This window comes from Convolutriloba macropyga, unplaced genomic scaffold (assembly GCF_964194025.1).
Source record: "Convolutriloba macropyga unplaced genomic scaffold, txConMacr16.3 SCAFFOLD_1083, whole genome shotgun sequence".
In the NCBI taxonomy this organism is placed as follows: domain Eukaryota; kingdom Metazoa; phylum Xenacoelomorpha; order Acoela; family Convolutidae; genus Convolutriloba; species Convolutriloba macropyga.
Window position 1 is genome coordinate 7,405 of NW_027450672.1, and position 6,014 is coordinate 13,418.

Here is a 6,014-nt window from a genome sequence, read left to right on the forward strand (position 1 = left end):
CGTCGTTCTGATTAGAGCTAGATTCGGTCTGAAATAAAAAATCTTGGTCCGGAAATAACATGAGACAGATTTGAAAAAAATGATCTGAAATCAAAGGAAAAAAATTAATTTTGCTTTGCAACTTCAAAAGATATTGTTAGAATATCGATCAAACTATAGTCTTAAACTTAGTGAGAATTAGAAAGAAAGTTTGACTTACCAGATTAGAAAGACAAGCAATATGACTTCGATCAAAGAAATTATATAAATGAATCGTCAAGAAATGGTGCTGAGAATCAATATTCGGCTCAAATTGGTGAATCTAGATAACTATTATTAGAGTTAGATTAAGTGATGTAAAATCTTCCCAGCATGTATTAAATGATGATGATATCTCCGGAAGAGTGAATGAATTTTTAGAAAAGTGCAAATGCATTCCATTTATGGTTCCCTTTGCGATTGATTTGCAGAAGCAAATCATATTGGGTAACCCTTGCGACCCCCACTATAAATCACGGTGCTAAGATTAGTTTTGTATCTTGACTTTTTCACACTGATAATGGGTATATATACAGCTGATTTTTTGAGTCCTTTTTCATCCCCAAATTCAAATCACCATCTTGATCTAATAATCAGATCTCTCCTGTAAATCTCTAAATTCTTCTTTAAAATATCATTTTGTTATTCTCTCATTTTTTGAGAAATTAATTCTTTTACTTAGTTAAAAACGCTCTTTATTCCGCTTGCGAAAGTCCATAACCCAACAGGTTATGGGCCCAGCAATTTTCTAAGTCATAAAATTGATTTCCAAAACAAAACCAATTTGTTGTTGACAGTCATAATCCTTTTCTGCTTAGTACCTTTTCTTTTCACAACTGTTTTGCCTGCTCAAACTTCAATGGACCAACAGACAGTGAAGCTGCTGACCTACACAGGAAATGCACAGGACTTTCCAATCTGAAGCACAAAATTTGTGGCGATGATGCAGACGAAGGGACTCTACAAATCACTACTGGGGACAGAGGAGCAACCCAATGAGCCTGCGCCACTGGCCAATGAGGCAACCAATGATGAGAAGAAGAACCACAAGGTGCTGAAGGATGCATATGAGAAGGAAGTTGCAGACATCAAGGAGAAACGGAACAATGTGTGGTGCCATTTGGCACTGACTCTAGATGCAACAACCCTCATGCTGATGAGACATGACTGTGTGGGAGATGACGGCATTGGAGATGGAGCAAAGGCTTGGAAGCTTTTGCAAGAGAGATTTCAGAGTGTGGAGAAGCCGACAGTGGTGACTTTAGTTGCACAGCTTGCTCGACTGCAGCTCGAGGATTCTGAGGATTTGGACAGCTTCTTCATCAGAGGACAGGAGTTGCTCACAAGGCTACAAGAAGCAGGGGAAGCAGTCTCAGAGACCCTCTTCAACGCCTTGGTCCTCAATGGTGTGCCAATGAGGTATGAAAGTTTTGTTACACAGGAAAGCTTCAACCCGGCAACGAACTTCACAGAGTTGAGGAAAAGGCTGCAGAAATTTCATGAGAGCACGGTGCAGAGACACAAGGGACAAAGTGGTTCAGTGGCACTGGCAGTGAAGCGTGACTTCAAGAAGGGACCCAAGAAAGGAAACTGATTTGTGTGTGGGATCCCTGGACACTTTGCCAAGGACTGCAGGAAGAAGGAGACAGCACAATGCAGCAAGTGTGGTGAGAAGGGTCACCTAGACAGGGCATGCAAGAGACAAAGAGACGGAGGCAAACATTGAGTCAGTGGCAATGGGTCCAACATTGGCTACACCAGACGAGGAATGCTGGGCAGCTCTTACCCAGTGGAAGACAGCAGACATGCTAGTGGACAGTGGTTGTACAGATCACATAGTGACGAACATCGATGCGTTCCTGGACTTTGTGCCCATTCAATCAGTGGTCAGAAATCCCAACGGAGAGGCTTCCAGAGTGGTGGGCAGAGGCTGTGTGAGGATCAGCAAACCCTCAAACAAAGGGGAATTCCAATGCGAACTCAAAAATGTTCTGTGTGTGCCGGACTATTCTTCAAAACTCCTATCAGTCTCAAGATGCACGGAGTGGGGACATAGCTTCACTTTCGAGAGACGAAACAGCTGCATGAAACTCCAGAAGGGAACTCGGGTAAAACTAACACAAGAAAATAATTTGTTTTACTTACCCTGCAGTGTTCTAGAAATCAAGATGAGTTCCAACAGCGTGAAACTTGACAGTACAAGGAAGTGGCACAGACGATTGGGTCATTTGAATCAAGCGGATGTGGTCAGGAATGCACCTGAGACTGTGGGGGAACTCGATGATGTATGCAATGTGTGTGCATTGGCCAAGATCACAAAGACTCCAGTACAGAGAGTGGCAGAGACCCAAGCAGAAGAGAAGCTGGAGAGGGTGTTCACAGACGTGATGGGACCTTTCAGAGTAGAGTCACTGTCAGGGTTCCGGTTCTGCATAGTGTTTGCAGACCAGTACACGAAGTTTGTGTTTGTGGACTTGCTTAAGGCAAAGAGTGAAGCACTGGCCAGCCTGAAGAAATTTGTTCTCAGTGTGGGGACGCCCAAGAAGCTGAGGCAAGACAATTCGAAGGAGTTTCTCTCAGAGCAGTTCAAGACGTACACGTACTGCTTAGATGCAGGCATTCTACAGGAAAAGACCATACCAGAGACGCCACAACAGAATGGGTTAGCTGAGAGGTGCAACAGGACACTGCTGGAGATGGCAAGATGTTTGCTCATTGACTCAGGACTTCCCAAGATGATGTGGGGAGCAGCAATTCTTCACGCAGCAAGGATCAGAAACTTGGTTGTGAGACGAGGAGAAGAAAAATGCCCAGCAGAGCTGATGAGAGGTATAAAACCTAAGCTTCCAATTAGTAAATTATCTATTTTTGGTTGCACAGTCTTCATGAGGAAGAGGGAGAGACGTCAGCAAACTTGAACCCAGGGCACTGGAAGGAAAGTTTGTGGGTTACACTGAAGGAGAAAACGGATTCCTGGTGTACATACCCAACACACGCAAGGTGATGGCAGTTCGAGATGTGATCATCAAGGAGTCTGAAGTGGGCTCAATCCCTGACAACAAAGAAACGGCTGACCTACTAGATGATGGGTCGGAACTGGGAATCTGGCACCCAGATGATGGTCATCAAGACGATGACAACTGAGAACGAAAGGACACATCTACTGCAATAAAGGAGGAGTGGCATGACGCAGGGAGCGTGAATACTCAAGAAACAACACTGAGACAAGAGGCCTCGGATGTTGGAGAATCAGCACTAGATGAAGGATCTACTGCAACAAGAGAGAGTCACAGAAGACTTCTCACAGTTAGAGACAGTTGGCTTCAATGAAGATGCACTAGAACACGCGGACAGAGCAGAGCCCAGACGAAGGACACGAGCAAGGAATGTTCCGCAATTTTTTGGAGAAGTCAGGACCCATCTTGCTGTGACTGAGGGCGACTATGTGGAACCCAAAAGAGTCCACGAAGCTGAGCAAGGTGACGATTGGGACAAGTGGCACCGGGCAATGAAGGACGAGGTCAAGGCACTCCAAGACAACGAGACTTGGAACCTAGTGAGACCACCCACAGACAGGGACGTCATACCGGGCAAATGGGTCTACAAAGTGAAATTGGGACCCAGTGGTCAAGTGGTCTAATACAAAGCGCGCTATGTGGCGAAAGGCTTCAAACAAGTGGAAGGACTGGACTACTTTGAGACTTTTGCGCCTAGCTGTAAGCCAGAGACATTCAGGATTCTACTTCAGCCATCAGCGAAGCAGGGCCATGTGATGCACCAATTTGATGTCAAGACTGCTTTCCTGCACTCACCAATCGAGGAAGAAGTGTATCTGGAACAGCCACAGGAGTTTGTAAAACGCGGATCAGATGGGGAGAAGTTAGTATGTTGACTAAATAAATCATATTATGGTTTGAAACAGGCTGCTAACAACTGGTACAAAGAGCTGGCAAACTTCCTACTGAGACAGGGGTTCACCAGAAGCAGGAACGATCACTGCTTGTTCGCAAGATCAGAGGCAGAGGATCACACCTTCATCTTGGTCTGGGTTGACGACATCATAGTAGCATCAAGAAGTATGACAGTGGTTTCTGATGTCAAGAAGGCACTAGAAGCAACCTTTCACATGGAAGACAGAGGGAGACTACACTGGTTTCTGGGTCTAAGAATCAGACGAGAAGAGGGCAAAGTCACAGTCGACCAAGAACGCTACATAGAAACAATGCTTGAGCGGTTTCAAATGGATCAATGCAAACCCTCAAGAACTCCAGCTGATTTGAATTTGAAACCTCAGACAGCACAGAACGGAGACGACGAAGTGGACCAGAAGATTTACAGAAGCTTGGTTGGATCACTTCTGTATCTGGCCAAACAGACGAGGCCAGACATCATGTTCACAGTCAACATTCTGTCCAGACACATGAATGCACCTACCAATCAACACTGGATGTGCGGAAAACGACTTCTGCGATATCTTCAAGGTTCAAAAGGTTTAAAACTTACTTACACAAAAGAGGCTAGTTATGATTTAGTGGGGGAAAGTGATGCAGACTGGTCTGGAGACGTGAACGACAGAAAATCAACAACGGGCTATTACTTCAAGCTCAACGGACGTGGCGCAGCACTCAGCTGGGGTGTCAAGAAGCAGGCCACAGTTGCTCTTTTTTCATCAGAAGCAGAATATCAGGGCATGGCAGCAGCAGTTCAGGAAGCACTCTACCTGAAACAACTTCTAGAGGATTTTGGCATCCAACAGAAACGTCCAATAGCAATTGGAGAGGACAACCAAAGTTGTATCAGACTTTGCCAAAACCCAGTCATGCACAAGAGGAGCAAGCACATCGAGACAAAGTTCCACTTCGTTCGTGACAAGACTGAGGATGGGACTATTTCAATTCATTACGTCCCTACAGATAAAATGGCAGCGGACATCCTCACAAAGTCCTTACCCGTTTCGAAAGTGGAAACATTCAGAGCAGTTTTGATGGGAGCAGACTCTACGCAATTAGCTCAAGTCTTAGTGGGGGTGTTAGAATATTGATCAAACTATAGTCTTAAACTTAGTGAGAATTAGAAAGAAAGTTTGACTTACCAGATTAGAAAGACAAGCAATATGACTTCGATCAAAGAAATTATATAAATGAATCGTCAAGAAATGGTGCTGAGAATCAATATTCGGTTCAAATTGGTGAATCTAGATAACTATTATTAGAGTTAGATTAAGTGATGTAAAATCTTCCCAGCATGTATTAAATGATGATGATATCTCCGGAAGAGTGAATGAATTTTTAGAAAAGTGCGAATGCATTCCATTTATGGTTCCCTTTGCGATTGATTTGCAGAAGCAAACCATATTGGGTAACCCTTGCGACCCCCACTATAAATCACGGTGCTAAGATTAGTTTTGTATCTTGACTTTTTCACACTGATAATGGGTATATATACAGCTGATTTTTTGAGTCTTTTTTCATCCCCAAATTCAAATCACCATCTTGATCTAATAATCAGATCTCTCCTGTAAATCTCTAAATTCTTCTTTAAAATATCATTTTGTTATTCTCTCATTTTTTGAGAAATTAATTCTTTTACTTAGTTAAAAACGCTTTTTAGTCCGCTTGCGAAAGTCCATAACCCAACAGATATCTCTTGGCATGTATTTTTTGTTTATCTCTGTCTTCAACAATTTTTTTAAGGATTTTAAGGCTGAAAACTACGACTGATCTGCCTGCTTTACCCTGCATCACTTTGCACTTTGAGTTCACAGGAGTATTTTTGATTTTATTTCACATCGAACAGCAATTGGAAATGATAAAAACTGTTATCAAGATTTGTCAACAGTTTTGTCAAGAGCTGTCAAGAAATTTCTTATGATTTCTCCTGATAAGAGCTCACCAAGATCTTATCGAGATTTACCATGAAATGTTAGTATTTCAAGTTCTTGGCAAGATTTTCCAAGTTTTGCAAGAGATACCGGGATCATGCACGTCTGTTCAATT